Here is a 20,341-nt window from a genome sequence, read left to right on the forward strand (position 1 = left end):
CTGGTACCGCTCCACCTGTGGTTGGGTACGTGGAGTTTTCAGGAGACTACTGAATTCAAGTGCCAGATACGTGTTTTTATGGTACTGCTTGATCTAGACTCTGGAAGCTGTATCTTCCTTCTTACGCAGGCGAGGGGGTGGGGGGGGTAGGGAGCAGACACGCTACAGATAAAATTGACAGGAACTGCCAGGCCAAAAAATACATTTTTAAGCATTACTGAACTGCATTTTTTAGGACAGAGTGTTCTTATCCTATTGACATTTTCCTGTCTGGAGGGGCAAAAACCACCTCAGGTTTGGAAGCCCAATTCAGGGTGACTAGTGTTTTTGGAGGCTGTCAGGCATGGGATACACAATGAACGGCTTTCGTGAAGAGCAGTCACATTTGCTCTCTGCTGCAGCCCTATGAGGGCTCAAAACTGAACCGGCTTGGCTAGAAATCACTAACTGCGTCTGGATTTTCATAGTTCTTCAGTGTCAGAAGCCATAATTTACGATGCACAAGATGTGCACAGCCATATTTATTTCCTATGTAAATACCTCAGTTTGGGATCTAGGTCCCAAATCTGGCTAGTGTGAGTTGGTCCTAGGAGCTAAATCTGACTTGTTTCTCCCCCTCCTCTCCTCAGCACTTTTCTTCCTGCACGTTCTAACATTGGGATTTTTGGTGCAGATTTGTTCCCAGCTTTGAAAAGGCTCAGTGCCAATAAATAGGATTTGACAGGATCCTGGTATATCCTGCTTTTACCTTTCTCCAAAAGAGGGAAAGTGTTTCTCATTTCCTCTCTCCCCCTGGAAAAACCTCATGACCCTTTTGGGTCTCTTCCTCCTGAGAAAAGATCACACAGTTCAAGAATGACACGCACAAGCAACCTGTGCCCAGAAAGAACTTTTGGCTGTAATTATATTCCCAACCCTCCCTTTGCTTTTCCCAAATGCAGCTCTTACCCTGACACATCTACAAAATCCTAGAAGCAATAATAAACACAAGAGAAGCTTTCACCTCTTTTGGATACAGCAAGTTTGTTTTTTTTTTTTTCCAGAGAGAAATCACATGAATATATGTCTCCCCTGCACACAGATAAACCTAAACTGTGAGCATAATCCAAATACCTGCCTCTATAAAAGGTTTCAGCTTTACCAAACCAGCTTCTAGTACAAATCGTACATGTGAGTAAAACCAAAGTCCTGGTCAAGGGAAAGGAGATTCTTCCTGCTCTTCCCCTCTCTTCCTGGGCAAGCAACATGGCATCCTCCTGAAGTTCCTGGTCCTCTTGAAAATGAGGTATTTCCCACTGCTTCTGCCCCATCAGATCAGGCAACTTATGTATACATACATCTATTTGTATATGCATATATATATAAATATAAATACACACTGAGTGGGTAGGTGTGTGCAAAGATAAGATTCATCTTCTGCTTCGTGCTCAAACTTGGTGTTGTCCCATTGTGAAACCAGGCAATGCAGCATAAGTCCTCCTGGAGGGGAATGGGAGATACCTTTATTTCCCACTTTCCTTTGCAAGTTCCCACTTCAGGCTGCATGTGTTTGTGAGCCTCAGGCTGAATGTCGGGGACCCCAAGTCATTTGCGTTCCTGAACAGAAGAGAACTGACAACCCAGCCAAGCTAAGTTCAAGGAAACAGACATACTGGGTGTCCACCACTGCCACGAAGTCCCAGTCTTGTTTCTCACGCCCATTCTATTTGGGCTAAGGAGGGACAAAACCCCCGTGAGAATTAATGGGGAGCTCCTACAGATGCAGCTCCTAAGACCCGCTTGCTCCTTGCCCCTCTAATCTAGAGCAGGACTGATGCACAGCTTTTTCTTGCAAATGTTAGGTAGACAAAGTTTCTCTACAGAAACCCTGCAGACCCTTTGCAGACGCACCTTCCCTTTACACAGCCTCTACTGTGGCTTTGGTTCTGTTGCTCAAAAAATCAGCAAATGGAAAGACGGATGTAAACAAAAGCTTAGGGGGGAGCTAAGCAACTGGAAGAGATTCTTCCTGCTTGCCATTCTTCCTGCCTCAGCTTTCACAGGGGTCTCTGGACTCTCTGCTGTTGCCATCCTCAAGTATGAGCATTGCATGAGGTGGGTAACACTGTGGTGACTTGACCTGCTTCTCCTCACTGACCTCTCTTTTTCATGTAGCTCATCGCTGCACATCAGGAAGTGCAACTCACTGGTACCCGTGTTTTTTTACTCCACCTCATCATCAAACCATGGTCTGAAAAGAGAAAAATAAAACGGTATTCGCATAGGTATTCAAGAAAAATAATTCTCTCTCTCTGGTAATAAATTCTTTGTAAGTTTGTCTCCCTGCAGACATCAAATATTAACACAAAAGTACACAATCCCTGGAAGGCTACATTTGGATTTTTATAAGATACATGAACCAGGAACCAAAAAAATTACGACTCTGACTGTATTAAAAATACTGACTAAGGGTCTAGAAAATACTCAGCACATGCTTTGCAGAGAAGTGCATGTCACGCTAAAAAATCTAACCTTTATCTTTTTGTTTAAACCCATGACCTCAAAAAAGTCACTAAAAGAATTTTCAAAGGAGCTCTTCTGTTTTAAGAAGCTGGATGTGAGAGATGCCAGCGAAGGTGAGGTATGCATTTCCACGGTGCCTGCAGCCTTGAGCCCGAATCACCTTCACATCCGTGGATTAAGGACAAACTCACTGATGTAGGAGAGGGTCACGCAATGCTGAGGGGCACAGCAAAGCTCCCTGACTCAGTCTGCTGTCCCCATTCCCATGCCATACTCCTTTACTTGGCAGCTGTCACCATGTAACTCACCTGACAAGCCAACCTATCCCTCGCCTGCTCCTCTCCCACAAACCACAACCCGCCCCATCTCCGTGAGGCACAGGCCAGCAGCCAAAGGGAGAAAGCAGGTGAAGTGATGTGGTAGAAAACTATGGACTAAAGGTAATAGGGCCTGAAGAGAAAGAAAAGTTTTCCAGAGAAAAACTGCAGGCAGCAGCCCACGGAATTGACGACAATAGCTTTTTGCCCTGAGAAAGCATTTGTGAAGGGGAAGATTAGCTCCAAGAAGGAGCCAGATGCTCCTGGGAAGCCTGAGCAGAAAAGCATCAGGTGAAAAGCGGATTTGCAGTATGCCTGTGTTCAAAAAGACAATCCTCTTTCATTCAAGACAGTTATTCTCTATCCAAGCTAGTTATTCCTCATCCATGTCCCACAAGGAAGCCAAGGGAAAGGGGAATTTCTGCTCTGGCCAACCCCATCAGCTCAAGGTTTCCATGCAGGTCCTCACTGGTAAGATAATTCACATGTTTATTACTTGTCTTTTCTGACTAGAAATCCCTTTCTATGAAGAGAGCCTCGCATGGCAGCACTGCACACACATCCATCTGTCAGTACCAGAGGCAGAAATTGCTGATTTAAACTAACATAAGTCCAGTATGGTGCTAATAAGGTTTAAAAGCCCAAGTAACCTCCTGTGGTTTAAATATTCCTACATGTTACAATCAAATAACACTGTGAAACAAAGTGACACGGGTGCTTTTGCAATAAGCAAAAGGACAACCCCTCTTCTGATGACTTTGCAAGACTCTGTTACGGCACCCGTTACATTGTTAGCAAAACAGGAGGCACTTTTCTGACCGTACCCCGTTTTATGGGGAGTTTCATTTGGCCGGGCACTCCAAACACCCACCCCTCCACCCCACCTCGCCCTCTTAAATTGAATACACAAAGCAATACATTCATATTTTAAGGCAACGGAGAATTAGTTCTGATCAGTTGTTTACGAGAGTCCTCAAGATTGAATAGATTTAAATAAAAGCTAGGCAAAACATGCTAATATGAACCTAATATAGAGTGTTAATTCATCAATAAATAAAGAAGTCAGCTAGAATTATAGATGTATTTGCTACACTAAAAAAACAGGGGGAAAAAATCTATACAGGAGACACGTCCTGTATTCTCTACAACATGCTGACCAACACCTTGCACAGCTGTTAACAGCGAAGCCAAATCACTTATCTGCAGTTTAGAAAGAGTTTTGTACGTCGTATAGAATTGCACATTTAATAGTAAACGCTCAGGTCGACTATTGCTATTCTCCTATTTGGATAGGAATTTAAAACTGGGGAAAATAAAACTTGTGAGACGTGGAACATATGTGAGATGTGCCTTAATCTCACCTTTAACTCCGAGGCACGCGTCTCAGCAAAACACTCGCAGCCACAGCATGCCCGCCTCCACCCCTATTCATTAGACAACATTCTGCTGAGCTAGATTGTCTCTACAATCACCACAAACACACCTGATCGGTGATTTACTTGTGCTTGAATCACCCCCCGTCTTAATGTAAATGCACAGATGCTCTTCAGTTTTTTCACTGTTGTTTAACTCCTCTACTTGAGGAATTAAGTTTTAGCTATCCCAGCAAATGGCTGATTTTCAAAAAAAAAAAAAAAAAAGGAAATATGTACGTAGTTAAGTTATTGGCATTCAAGCTCAAAATTATGCTCTAATTCTTCTGAGTGCCTGCAGTAATGGTCAATGGTGTCCCTCAACAGAAAATTTTTACAAATAAACACAACTACCTTGACATGAATAAAGGAATTCTATAACTGCAGCCAGTGAGTGCATATTAATACAATCCCAGTACCCAGGAGCACTGGTAAATTCATATCCCAACTACACACAAGAGTAATCAGTAAAAATTGGCTTCAGGAAATGATGTTGCCAAGATGTGTGTAGCCTCACACACTCTCACACCCTGATTTATATCAATAATATTTATTGCAGAAATACAGCTTTTGCATGACTGCATGAGTCTGCACTAGCAAATCCAGATAAAACATCAAAACTTACTGAATAACCAACCACACAGTGTTTTTCTCCTCATTCACCTACCTTTTCTTAACCTATACATCTGCTTGTAACAAATACTTAATTGTCACATTCAGCCTGGCCTTTTTTGGTACAGATCTTAAGTTTCCTGTAGGTATTTTTGTGGTATATATGCGCAAAGCAGATAATCTTTTGGATTAAACAGCTATCACGTGGTTGCTCATAATTGAAGAGATTACTTGTTGACCCAACTGGTTCTTTACAAAACCAGGTTTACGTTGTAATTAAACTTCTATGCTTTCACAACTTGAATTTATTTATTTCTCTGGACAGATAAAATGGTAGATAAGAAGATTAAGCAGATAGCTTACTTACAGAGATGACTATTCTGTCTGCATACCTATGCAGGAGAGGGGAAAAACAATTATAAACATAGTGTGACCATTTCCTGGGAAATAAGTCCACTCGCTCTATTCTCCTTTTCTTCTATTTTCTTATTAATTTATCCTATTCCTTGCTCGTCTCAAAATTACAGTGCTATTCTTATGGAACCTTATAGCATGAGTTAATGAAATTCAAATACATATGATTTTATTGAACCTATTTTACTAAAAAGCAGAAGATTTTTCCAGTGCCCACTGGGCTGTTTGTATAACATGGGTTAGATTTTTTGGAGCAAATATTTGTTTAATTTATCCTAAGGATCATGAGTATGGATGAAATCTCACAGGATCATTTCACTTGGGATGAAAAGTGATAAAAACATCAATGTGTGCACAAAGTAGAAGGGGGAAAGGCTGAAAAGTCCAGAGAACTTGCAGACATTTTGTAACAAGTCACTTAAAAATAGTAAGTTACTGAGGAATCTGTATTTTCTCACATACTTTGTGAAAGAAAAAGTTTGTTTTTAAAATAAAAATGCATAATGTGTGAAAACTTCCTAAAATACGGCAACATTTTCTCTGGGTTTAAAGTTTCAGCTAGATCAACAATGGTGTCATGTTACCATACCAACCTGTGTAATTACAGGTACTTTTTATTTCCCTTTTTTTTTTTTTTTTTTTTTTTTAGGAGAACCATTCTAGCTTACTGCCTTGTAACCTCCTTGAAATTTTAAATCTTAGCTAATGTCCGAATGACGTAGCGCAACACTATGCAGAACTATCACAGCAGTGTCTGAGGTCAGCAATAGCACAAGCGCAAAAGTGGTCTCATCCAGCAATCTCACCTAACGCAGCTGTTCAAGTACTGCATTATATGTTTTAAAACATTGAGAGGGTTTTAAAAAGCTTATAGCTGCTTGGAGTATTTAACAACTTGCAACAACCCTCACCTACCCAACCAATTTGCCCACCAATCCTAAAACATTTAAAGGCCTTTAAACCTACCCGTATGCAAGCTCTTCCTGCTCAGAATCAGCTACAGCAATCTGCCACCCACATCGCTAACCACAATGACAAGATTGTGCCTCCATGTCTTTGCAGCCTATTCTTCACAATATGCAAATCTTCAGGAACTGCATTTCTGATCCTGATGCAACAGCACAAAAGCTATTGTCGTAAGGAATGGCTTAACCTGTCAGCAACGCTGTCATCACAATTACTACCACTAATAAAGATATGATCATTATCTGCCACTAAAGCATCATTAGATACATTATGACTATTGTATTCTTTTACATTGTTCTTTTACACGAACACTAATTGAGAACACTTGATTTAAATAAAAATAACCACTATAAATTTTCATTGACAAATCTGTTCTTAACCTTTAGACAGCTTAGGATGCTGCCTGCTCATGTAGAGAAAACCAGCTATTAATAGGTTAGCCCTGCAAAACATTTACCAGAAATACAAACCAGCGTAACGCTGTATACAAAGAAGAGCGCTTGGAAGAATACACACAAGGATGCTCTGTCTGAACATGTAAATGACTTACATTAAGCTATGTTAAAACTTCTCTGTACCATTCAAATGCTTGTGGTGCATAGAACAATTTATAGTGTGTTTAGGAATGGACAGCTGTACATTCAGAGAGACTCAAGAATTACATCTGTAAAAGGCACATAACACATGACAGAAGTTTATTCTATGATGTCATTCATTTTAACATAATTTTATTGAGGCTGCAAAAACAAATGATGAAAAGGATAGCAAATGCCCAAATTTGAGTTGCTTGTGCATCTCAGATGCAGCTTCTCTGCATGTGTATAGCATCATAGAGTCCTCCCCTTTGAAAGCTTAATTTCTGGATATGTTTCACCTCAGAATGACCATGAGCTGTCAGAGGGAGAGGTAAGAGTGACTTGTGTCATTATATTATTGTTATTATTATTGTTATTTTCCTTTTCTGATATTTTTCTATTAAACTGTCTTTATCTCAGCCTACAAGTTGTTTTTTTTTTCCTTTTCCCTTTCTCCTCCTTTTCTCCCTCTTCTCCCCACCCTTCTGGAGGGTAGGGGGGGTGGCTGCATGGTCTTCATTGCCAGCTGGGGTTAAACCATGGCACCGTGAAAACAAAACAAAGCAAAACAAAAGGAAAAAAACCCCAAACACCTCAACAAACGGAGGCCCAGAACATATCAAATGAGGTACCCCTCATGTAAGGAGAAGTATTAATATTATACTCATGGGAATTAATGGAAAACATGATCAACATCGCTCACTTCCATTCAAGAAAAATGACCACACACTGGCCCAGGTACCAAGAAGAGGGATGAAGATGGTAAGAAAGGACAAGCTGGTATCAGAGAAGGAGACTAGAAGGAGCAGGATTTAACAGACCAGGGATCCCTGTGGTTGCCTGTAATGACCAGGCAAAGCACGCAGCACGCTGTGGCTTGCCTTGTCACTCTGGGCCACAAGGGCTGCAGCTTTCTACCACAGCAAGCACGCTGCAAGGGCCACTGCGGGCAATGTTTTATCCACAACCATGGGTGAGGGACACTGGTTTTGCCTGACAGAAATCAAAGGCATACCGTTGCTTTCTGGAGAAGTACAAGAGAAGGTTCCCTTGACTAGAGAGAAATATTTAATATAATACAATCCCAACCTTTTCACTTAATTTAATAATTCTGTCTTGAGATGCAATGAGCCACGTGTAGATGAGACAAGAAAAAAACTGAGTTTCGAGCTGCCACAAGAGCCTGTCTCTGTTAAGAGCACGACTGCAGAAAACAACAGCAATACCCAAACCAGTCCGTCTCAGAGAGCAACACAACCGCCCGACGGGACAGAGGGGATGCAGGGATGGAGAGGTCCCTTTCCTCATGCTTCCACCTCACCGCAGCGAGCTGCTGTTTCTACTGTGGAAGTCCCGCCCGGCAGAGGGAAAGGAGACAGAAGATGGCAGGCGTCCACGCACCTTTCGGAGCCTGTTCCTTCTATTGTGTCAGCAAACAATAGCCTCCCCGCTAATCTGTGAATCTCCTCAGGCTCCCTTCATGCCTTTACCATACTGCTTCCCCAGCCCAAGTTACCCTCTCTGCTATTTACAGCTTTCTGAACGGCCAGGTTATTTCTCTGTGCTGTGCAAGAAGGTTACTAGAAAGGAGAAAAAGAAGCCACTCAGTCAAGGGCCCACATTTTCAAGTTTAACTTGGTTACTTTCCGTACATTGTCTCCAAAATTTTATGTGATTTATAATGTGAGCTCGTGGCTGTCTTCTATGAACTGTAGAGAGCACACAACCAAAGATTAACATAAAAAAACCTGATGCTGTGGCAAAATACTTCCAACAGTGCCAAATTCAGTGTTTCCCTTCCTGTGGACTGTTGCTAATTTCAATTGCCTACAGAAATCTGAATTAGCATTAGTGTACAACTTACATTACATAATGTTGGAGTTTACATTTACGGCATGTTGCTGCCAAGAACTCCTTGAATGTGTAGTAATCCTTCTTTTCTGTGCCTTTTTGGAATATACTGAATGGATAGGCTGCTCTTCAAAAATTCAAAATATTGACAGACATAAAAATACAGATACTACATACCTATTAAGTAAGGGACTTAATTTCTTTGGTTTTGAATTATACTATCAGATTTTAAGAAATAAATCATAGAAGATGACTTTTCTAATTGTTATCGAAATCATGATGACAACTTAAAAAGTCATTCTTTACACTGACCAATACTCTGGAAGTACTTGGATTACTTATAAGCTAAACAAATCCATGCTATATTACTTATATATAATATCAAAATAAAGTAAATCTTTTTACAGCTTGCTCTATTCCAAATAGTATGGTATTTTTTAAATTTCATTTTATTTATTTACTTGATACATGAAAACCCTGACACCGGATTTAAATACCATTATTACATATTCCCACCTTATGCTTGGAATCTTGTCCCTTGAGCATTTTAGGCGTTAATATCATATCATGATGAGAAGAGAAACCTCTGATATAGGCCACACAGAAAATCTGCTGTAGTTGTGCATAGTAAAGACACCATGTTATGTCCACTAAGAGTTAAAACTGTACACATTATGCAAAACTCTGCCATCAATAACAATTTTAACCAACTGCAGTCAAAAGGACCGAATCTTGTAATGCAATTCATCTGGCTAAACGCCGATGTCTACAGCCCAGTTTCTTACCAGATGTCAAGCTAATCTAATAAATCAAATGTGGGGTGCAACGTATCTCATTCTAATGCAGATGTTTAAAATCTAAGAATTACAAAAATTATTATGTTATTATCTAATAAATTCAATGCTTAAAATGCTTATTTCTCTTCATAGACTATAAATGGATTCAAGATGAGTTCATCTAGAGATCTAATAGTCAGAATCACTGTGAAATGGAAATAAAGGTTACTAGCAGGAAATACAGCTGCGCAACTGCATTGCATGGCAGCAAGCCGAAATTAGTGTATTCTTAGTGATGTGTTAATAACTTGGAAAGTAAAGGTGCAGAGCTAGTGACCAGCAAGTTTTGCTATGAGAAGAACTTTTGCATGCAGTTTAGCACCTCTGCTCACGATCAATCACTTTTAGTATTAATGAATCCACCTTTTTTTTGAGAAAAGAAGTTAATGTTAGTACATTCTAATGCTTTTCTTTGCTTAAAAAGGAACAGTTCTTTCAATACAGTGCTGTTCAACTTGGTCAATAAGCCATCCAATGACCTCAGGCAATGAGAAATTCCACACGGGCAAGCAACTCATACCCCTAAATCTCATGAAACAACCCCAGCTTCAGTGATGCTTCACAAAGGCGCAGGGAGCCACTGGAAGAAAAACGCTTCAAAACTTTAAACTACCCTGTATCTCTTTACTACAGGGATCATGACAATACATTATTTTTTTCAAAAGCTGGCACCTTGACCTTTTAGAGTCTGACATAACGCCTGCTTCCCAGATTCTACCGCCAAGCACAAGTTAGTACAATTTGAATAAAATGCCTTATGTGCACTGATGCCAATACTTATGAAAATTAGCATTTACCTATCAACACACTCAGGTAAGCCTGAATTTCCCTTAAAATAAAGATGAAAAGTAGGCAGCAGATAACAGCTTCCCCTTTCTCCATGTAGAATTATGTAAGTAGAACTCTAAGGTAGCAGGTGTGTTGTCGGTTTGTTACTGACAACACACACACACGAATTTTCTGTCTTTTGCTATGAATTTACCTCTTATGGGTCTGTTTCCTGTACTTTTAGGATTATTCCCTCTTTCTGTCAACACCTTCATCTCCTCTCTCTCCCAAAAGAAAACGCCACCACCAACAAACTTTTCCTCTGTCCGTGCGCCTGTCCCATGTGTGAGTGCATGTTTCTCCATCGCACTGGTGGCATAAATTGTACATGGGTTCAGAAATAATTACCTTGTGAGTTTTAAATTAAGAAATTAAAAGATCAGAGGAAAACCGAGCCCTTAAAAGTTACTTCATCAGAAAGCTAAACTGAACACAGTTCTTTGGACTGACCTGGACTGACCTGCTGGAGCCACCAAAATAAGAAGGACATGGACCTGTTGGGGCGGGTCCAGAGGAGGGCCACGAAGATGATCAGAGGGCAGAAGCACCTCTCCTATGAAGACAGGCTGAGAGCGTTGGGGTTGTTCAGCCTGGAGAAGAGAAGGCTCCAGGGAGACCTTACAGCAGCTTTCCAGTATCTGAAGGGCACCTACAAGAAAGCTGGAGAGGGACTTCTTACAAGGGCATGTAGTGATAAGATGAGAGGTACTGGCTTCAAACTGGAAAAGAGGAGATTTAGATTAGATATTAGGAAGAAATTTTTCATTATGAGGGTGGTGAGGCACTGGAACAGGTTGCCCAGGGAAGCTGTTGAGGCCCCATCCTGGAAGTGTTCAAGGCCAGGCTGGATGGGGCTTTGAGCAACCTGGTCTAGTGGGAGGTGTCCCTGCCCATGGCAGGGGGTTGGAACTCGATGATCTTTAAGGTCCCATCCAACCTAAACCATTCTATGATTCTATGAAAACTCGGAGATTAGCCCTGTAGTTCCTGCCCAGGGTGGTGCAGCAGGACAACTAATCCAGCCCAAAGTCACAGCACTGCTTTTTAGGAGAGAAACTCAGGGAAGTGCTGTAGATCAAAAAAGTGTTTTCATGACGGCAGCAGCCTAGTACTGGTTACCATCTTTTCTGGGAGCCTAGCAATGTTCAAGAAACTTCACTGAAAGTAATCAATCCATCCAGTTGATTGACAACCAATCCATCAACTTTATCATGGACTCACCACCACTCTAATGCTGACAGAATATTTACCTTCACTGGTTAAATTTTTGTGGTCTGATGAATGTACCAGAAATTGCCTCAGGATCCAAGGCCTACAAAGTTTGCTTGGTCATATTTACGACATTTTTTCTCTAAATGATTGAATCTTTCATCAAAATGCAAGATACTGCATTAAAAATCTGTACGTATTTCTAGAAAGTGAACAGAGCAATGCATATGCCCAAGCTAAACAACTTCAGATAAATATCAGCTTGAAACTTTGAAAAGATCATCGTAGAGTGCTGCAATTAAGTTACAATGTACATTATCAAGGTACCTGAAAGGCACTCACCTGTGTATCTGAAATGCTGTAAAACAGACAATGAAAACATTTCTAGATGATCACTGTATTTGCTCAGTAACTGCTGAGTATTTTCAGTCAGATTTCACTTTAAAATAAGGATGGGGCCATTAAAAATATGGTAATCAGCACAAATCAGGGAACAGCAGTCAATTGATGGGATATTCATATGCCTGTGGGTACTTCTCATCTGCAGCAGGGCATTTCAGATAAAGCTTATTGCAGTATTCTTTCTAAAAATATAGTCCAGAGTTTCACAGAACTTTGTAAGAACCAAAACTTAAATTCTAGTCACTTCTGAGCAACTTCTTATAGGTGGCATTGTGTTTGAAATCCAGAAGTCATATGTTAAAAGTGATCAACAAAATGTATTGACAAACATCACAAGACCTTCAGTTTTCACAGTGGTTCAGTACCAGGGAAGCCAAATTTGTTATGTCTACGAGAATCCTGTGGAACCCCACAATTGTTTTCAGATGCTCCACTGGCAACATTTTTCAATTCATTCATAGTCCACAATGTCTCTTCCGACCTCTGGCAACAATTCACAACAGAGACTTGACATACATCTTTCTCTCATATATGACTTCCACATAAATTCACATTCATCTTGATGAAAACAAAATTTTAATTCTCTCTGAATAATCACTCAAGACAATAATTTCTTTTTCCAACACAGGTTTCTTAACTGACTGTGCATGGCATACTTTCCACTTTTAATTTTTGGGCATGTGTGTTTTGCTTTCTCCATGACCAAATACGTTTTCTTAGGACAAGAGCCAAGCTACCATTATACAGCTCTACCCCCTATTTCATTTTGCTTTTTTGTTACTTGTACTTTTCCAGCTACTTTTTGAGGTCTTCTTCACTGTTGATCCCAACTTCCATAACTTGTTGCATTAAAAAAAATTGTCTGCATGCTGACCCACTTACAGAGCAGATATACATGTCCTCAAAAATCCTGCAAGCAAGAAGACAGATACACCTTTAAAGAGTACTCAGACCTATGATAACACACAAGGAAATGCTATCAAACACAAAATTAAGATCTTACGTTCACAGAATCTGTTAATATGTTTGAGTTATTGGAATCCACCTGCAATTACCGTGGGTTTTGTCATGCAGTTTCAGTGGGCAAGATGGACTTCACTCTTTGATATTCCCTTTTTGGGGGTGAAGATGGTGGCACAAAGAGAAGGATCTCTGTTATCTACATGAAAATGTCAGAAAACCTAGGTTCAAGCTACTCGAAGTCCGCAAAGTTTAGCCAGACTGGCTGTCCTGTAAAATGACAGCCCAGTGATTAGATGACCTGCATGGAGAAGCCGTACCCTCACTGGGCTGCTTGCTGGAACAGCAGCCGCGCTCCAGTTTTGATCATTAGCTCCTGATGGGTCGGACGGCCCAAACACGAATTACTCCAGCGTGAGTATCCATGTGTTCTGAGAGGCACGACAGAGCTGGGCACATGGCACAGTCTTGCTTTGAGCTTGAAAAATCTGCAGCAAACAGGGTTCAGCACAACAGCCCGCAAAACCAACAGCAACACTGATGGGCGTTCATGTAACTTCCCACAGAATGTGCTGATCACAACATGGCATGTTTCATTTCAGTCAACAGCTAGGCAAGGTCAAGCAGCTGGAGCAAACTGAATACATCCTGGTCTACAATTACTCCATAATGCCACTGACATTTTTATCTAGCTAGCTATCTTTAGAATAGGAAGTAAGCACATTAAGCAATATCCTTTCTTTCCCTTTTCTTTCTGCGCCCTGATCTCTTTTACTTGCTTTCCAAGTCTCATTGTCAGGACTAACCTACCATTTTATGAAAGATTACATTCTCTAATTCTTATAGATGCCTTCTTTGATAAATTTCTCACTTTTTTTGGGGAACAAAACTCTGCTCTTCCTACTTTCTTACTTGGGCCCTCTTCAATACCTGCCATCCACTGAGACAATCAACGCCAGCAGCATCAGTTTTGCAGGAAATCACATAGATGATTTCACACAGTTGTATGAGAACTCCTAACCATCATAAAAGAACAATATAAATTTTAAACCCCCCTCCTTCCCCATTTTCATGCTCACGAGATAAGAGCTGTCAGCAGCAGTCTGGTTTCCTTTTTGACACAGATGATACATGTTTCAGAAGATTGCACTGAATATGTAATTACCTAAAGATAGGAACTAGCCCTTTGAAAATCTCCTTCCTGATTTATGGGGCACAAAAATCTCTCTCAGTCAAAAGAGGCAGTAAGTAAGACTTCTGTTTCCTGAAAAAAATATGTTCATAGATCAGTATATAAAATCCTAAAAAGCAACTCAATTTCTCAGTGCAACTTTTAAGAGGCAGATTAGATTTTGAATGATCTTGAATAAAAGAAAAACAGATACACCCTACCTCCAAATATACTTTTCAAGAGAAACTTGATTAAAGCTGCTGCAGAAAGAACTTGGGACGTTCTGAACAGAAACAAAAGTCTACCGTGCAAGCCTGATGTTATTAGACAGAGCATGTTGTCGGATACCTCCTCAACAACTACTGTTCCTGAAAAATCAGATGTGAAAACATGAAAAGCAAAGCATGTTATTTTTTTTTCACAAACAGAAATAGATATTCATTTAAAAAAAACCTTCCCTATCGTTCAGTACCTTATCTATATCTTAGAAGCAGACGTAATTATCATAAGTAATAATAATCAGTGCATTGCTGTTGGAGTACAGAATGAGTAACCTTCAACCTAAGGCTGAAGGCCAGGTGACTAAGCTTAGAGATATATTTACATGGTTACTTTTAAAATACACTTTATGCCATATATTTAATTAAAAATTTTTAGATTCCAAGTGTGTAACAGGGAAATAAATTATACATAATAAAACGTGACTTATGGAGATGACCTCGGAGTTAGAGCATAGGAGGGACTTGGCTGTGGAACAAAAAACTTCTGGAGACGTTCCAGGACAACAAACTCCCTTTTTTTTCAATTAGATGATCTAACAGACCCCGTGATGATCCAGCACAACAAAGAAACTGTCTGAGGACATGCCAAATAGTAAAAAATAAACAGTAAAACATGATTTTTGGCTCTTAGCTCTAGGAATTTACTCTCATTAAAAGGGGGCTCTTCTGCAAATAAAATCCAGTACTATAACACATAGTACTGGATTCCACCCTTATGATTATAAGATCCTCTTGTCCTAAGAAAGTGAAAAAGTTTCCTGCAGGAGATTCAGACATTTAACATAGGGACTACCCTTCATCAACACCGTGAAATGGTTACACACCTCCACGTCAGTCACATTTCAGTGTTTTGTAAGAAGACAGTTTGAAATCAAAATCAAAACCAAACCAAACCCTAAACAGGATTGTCTAAGGACTCATCACTGTGTAAAAACAGCTCATGTGTTTGACATTCAGTCATGACAACACATTACAGAAACCTGAAAAAAAGCAGTGTACATATATAGGTACACATGCAAACACTTTTTTGGGACATAAACACACACATGTAGACATTAAAACAACAAAAATAGCCAGCCAAGACATAAACTAAAAGGTGAAAGGAACCCACAATATATGTAACTCATGAAAGAAACAACAGCAGTTTAATAGTGAGAAAAGTGCTACAAGGGATTCAGCTGGCTGCCTGTCTCCCCATGTGCCCCAGTGCACAACTCGTGTTAGGAGTGCATTTTCCCCCGCTCGCTTTCTCGGCTGAAAAGCTAATGAAGTCTCAACAAACAGACTTAAGTTCAAACATCATTGATTCTGCTATTAAGGTATATCACTGAGAGGTTCTCCCACTTATATAGTTATCAAGTGCTTGGCAACAAGGACATTTATAATTCATTTCTCTAAAGAAGGAAAGAAAGACCTGAATTTTATTGCAGATCACTAGCTATGTCATTCTTCACAGTTTCAAGCCCCAGAACAGCAGCAGCAAGAAGACAAAAAACCCCAAATATGTGCACAGTAAACTGCTGCCAAAATGTCAACAACAATTACGCTACAGGTCCATAAAACAGTAAAAATTAAGAGGGGCCTTCAGACTAGGATAACATCAGGCACCTCTAAAGCTGTCTTAAAAATAAAGGCTTCAGTGAAGCCATACGCATTAATACGAGCACGGTTGATGAATCACAGGCAAAGCACAGCAAAGGGATGTCTCCCATAAAAACCACATTCAAGATATCAAAAAGCATCAGCCTTGAAGTGCTCCTTTACCCTCTCTTTGCCTCCATGGGAGCAAGGAGTGGACCAGGGAGGACCTGTTCCAGTGCTCCCTCCATGCAGTCCTCTCCCTTCTTCCTCCACGGCGCCTCTGCTGCCACAAGCATTACGGGCCCAAAACCAGATGTTCCTACCATATGTTTGGCACGCTCCGGTCACAGGACAGCAAGCTGTTACATATGTTTGCTTGACAAGACCAAAAGCATATCCAGCATGAGATGCAGGAGTCTGCATTTTGGCCACAGAAGATACACGCTTGGTCGTTTGAAGGGGAGGGATTATAATGCACGAGACTCTTCCACAGGCACTTGAGGACATGTGGCCTGCTCCAGCTGGAAAATGGGCATCACCATTCAGAGCAGTGTAGTTTCTGCAGAACACATGAAAGGGACTTCACGCTGCAGATCATGTAAAAAAAAAATAGGGAACTCAAGTTGCATGCAACGTTTTTATTTCCTTGTTTAGTTTTTCCCCGTTCAGAAGCAACTTGTTCAGTTATAATAGCAAAGCTGAATAACATGCAAAGAACTGGAGGGCAGCAAATCATTGCTCTAAGGTACCAATAAGCAATTAGTGCTGTCCACTGTGGGTTCTCAAATGCAAAAAAAGACTGGTTTCCACAACAGTTGCTCCCTAAGCTCTCTGCTCAAATGAAAGGGAAAAACTACAAACAATCAGTTAGTTTGGGGGATTTAGCCACTGGGTTTAGTGCAAGATGGATGCAAAATGTGCTAGAAGGTTGAAGAATGCGACACTGTGCAGTGTGAGGATTGTAACCGATCGTCTTGGAGCTATATTTACACATTCAAACTATTTTCAACCAAGCCGGCTTTCACGGTGCGGGAGATCACACTGTGTGCAAGAACTCAACAGTCTGCTTCAAAAACTACAAGACTTTGGAGGACTTGATGCTGAACATTTAGTCAGTCCTAGTTCAGTATGGTAATCTAGACAAAACAGTGATGGCAGCTGAAGTCCTGGTGTGAATGAGCCAAGGTATTTCACCGTAAGACAATGACTTCCATGAATACAGACCTCACTCACTAAATCCCAGTATGTTCACCTTGTGGAAAACAGTAGCTCACTACATGACCAAATGTGCATTATAGTACAACAAAACTGGTAAGTCTCCCCGTTATCCTTACTGAGCCACCATTGCAGCCACATACATACCCCTCAAGAGGGTACTTCCCACCCCGCCCCAGCTGGTGTTTCTCCATTTCCAGCTTATTCTACTTTACACAGAAGTCCTCCGACCCCAGCATCAACCCATCCACCTCCCACAGGTCTGTTTCCTGACCAGTATATCTGTCATCAAAACGTTCCTACCAACGTAGGATTCATTCTTTATCTCCAGTATCACCTGAGTCTCCAATGATGCAAGTGATTTGGCAAACTAGGGGATGAGAGGTAGTACAGACTTCACTTTAAAAAGATAAATATGGTTCACTTATTTATTTTGAATTTAGTCAGCTCCTCACTCATTCTGCAAAGTAGTTCTTCTGTGATTAAACAAGCCTAAATGCTCCAAATGAACAAACATGGTAATTTTCTCAAGGACTGTCCAGCTACAAAACGGGTTGCGATCCACTGCTCCAGGTGACTTCCTCCCAAGCTACAGGGCATTAAAAAGCATGAGATTGCAGAAAGGGAAATAACTGATGGGCCAGAGCTGACTTAGGCAGCATATGGAGAACCGCAAGCAGACCTGAGGAAGACAAGTTAATATAAAACCAAATTTATTATTATCATTAATACACAGGTTTCTCTCTTCCCCCTCTCTTTTTAACACATAACTAGCCCACCTACAAATTTATTTTAAATCCTTATTTGCAGTACTTCGTAAATTATGCAATTCTCTCTAAGATCTGAATTAGAAAAGAGGAAAGGTAAATCAGGTCATAAGGAGACAACCAACATCACAATCAATCAAGCTTTCATAATTTTTAAAAAATTAAATCATTCATCAGCCACCAATTTTTTTCTTAATCTCTGAAGAACATTTGACAACCAGGTTGGAGGTGGCAGAATTTTTCCTAGATACCTCCTGATTTCATTAATATTTAATTTCAATGTTCCTTTGAACCCCTCTCCCAAAATAGTCTGTACAAATACCATCTCTAGAATCTCTAGTACTGACATCAAAGGAAGGCTCCAAATTTTCTCTCTAGACCTATGGATGCATATGTACTCAATTTTAAGCTACTAACATTTTAAGAGGCATCTCTAATACATTTACTGACTCTTGTTTCAGCTCTAGCTCGCATGTTACTCAAGAGCACAGGTATGAAGGCAACTGTTAACAAAACTACCTAACTATTTCAAGCAAAATTTTAATTCCAAAAAAACCTCTGGTAGATAAGAGAGGTAGATAACTGAGATAAGAGTGAGATGGAAGGAGGTTTAATGCAACGCAACAAGAGGAACACTGACTGAAGGAATATGCACCTGGCCAGAACTCAGAACTGCATTAATTGGCGAAGAAGCACAAGTGAGATGCTGAAGAGGGAGAAGCAGCAGTGTGAGGGCTATTGTGAGAGAGTAGCTGAAATGCTATGTGCTGCACATATCAAAATTAAAATTCATCAAATTGAGATCAGCATAGACATGTCTGGCATCTGCTCAAAGCAAACCCATGAACAACTGTAAACAGCAAATGGAGTTCTAGTGAGGCGAGCTTAAAACATGATTACAGGTATTTTAACTGCTCTTGGAAATTAGAAAAAATAATAATTGGTCCTTATTCTTTTTCCTTTTAAATGCAAGTATACCACTACATGTCTGAAAAGCAAAAAAGAAATCCCTATTTTCTGTAACTGTGCCAAAATCATAGGCTCTCTGATGACATAAATGCAGAAATCTTCCAGCTCATTCCCCTGTCTTGGTCCCTTTCCAAGTTCCTCTGCCTTTTCTTGATTAGAGTAGCCAAAATATCTCCTTTGCTTACTGACAGATATATAAAGACATAAAACTTTCTCATAAAACCATTGTTAAAACAGAGGTACAGACCAAACATCAATATCACGAGAATACTCTGCCACTTTCCCTGTGATCGTTTCAGCTCCTTAGTCGACCCCCCGATAAAACTTGCAAAAGGCCTTTTAAAAGAGAAGAAATTGCCTGCTGATTGCCTTTGCTCCACTACTCTCCAAACACTTTCAAAGAATTCTAGGTGATGAGTGAGACACTATTTCCCTTTGCAGAAACCGTGCTGCCAAGATGAGTGCTTACCTCTTCCAGAGGAGGAGACTAGCTCACCCAAGCAAGCCATTCCGGGGTCTGTCTGTGTTTATGATGGATTTTCATGAGCTCTAAGGTTTTACGTGAATTGCTTGACCAGAAAGAACAAAATCATCTCTAACTCTATTACACAAAGCGAAACTTCAAAGGTTGTTCTTGGTTAGAATTAGGAATGTTTTTACACGCTTAGCAGCTGCCAACCCCCTCCACAAAGTCAAATTTCTCCTGTGATGTGTAAACAGGTAACACCTTCTATGCCAAAGGTTACTTTTCCAATAGATCAGAAAACAAAACAAAACAAAATATATATATTTTTGGATTGCCCCAAAGTTTGGCACATTCACTGGGGACTGGGGAGGAGGGAGGGAGAGGAAGCTGGTAACGTTAATGTTCTTAACTTGAGCATCTGTAATTAAATGCATATGTAATTCTAAGATACAGATAACTTTTTCTTTCCCCTCCCAAATTTAACTCTTCTAAATGTTGCTATTCTTTTCCTGCAGGATGAAAGTGACAGATCAAAGCTCAGACTGTGAAAATGTTCTCTGTCTCCACACTTTCCCCTGCGTTTAGATTATGGAACTCACTGCACAGTCAAAAAAAGCTAAAAGAAAACAAGGTTTAGAGTCCAAATGTTAGACCAGGCACAAGTTTCATACTTACGAGACAGTGTGTCTGCAAAAACTATATATCCAAATGAATTTCTAGCTTATCAGTTTTTGCTTGAGCAGAGTGGATGGAAGAGAGACAGGCTAAGCACTGAATCTGAGGTGTGCTTAATCAGTATCAGTTTGCATAAAATAACTGGCATAAATTTGAAAAACAGTAAGAAAAATGCTACAAGTGGCATTTGTAGACTTCTTTTATTTTGAAGAAATGTTACCAAAGTATAACAAAATTCTGAAGAATCAAACTTTTGAAAAGAAAACAAACTGTGTATATGAACATATGCTTGCAGGGCTGAGAAAATTAAAGAATGAAGAAAAGAGCTAATA

At 40.2% G+C, this 20,341-nt stretch overlaps 1 protein-coding gene across 1 annotated transcript in view; it reads right to left on the reverse strand.

Annotated features, from left to right (window-relative positions):
• Window positions 1-20,341, reverse strand: part of GNAL (G protein subunit alpha L) — a 201,716-nt gene that overhangs the window by 128,273 nt on the left and 53,102 nt on the right. The window lies entirely within an intron of this gene.

This window comes from Chroicocephalus ridibundus, chromosome 2, assembly GCF_963924245.1.
Source record: "Chroicocephalus ridibundus chromosome 2, bChrRid1.1, whole genome shotgun sequence".
Lineage (NCBI taxonomy): Eukaryota > Metazoa > Chordata > Aves > Charadriiformes > Laridae > Chroicocephalus > Chroicocephalus ridibundus.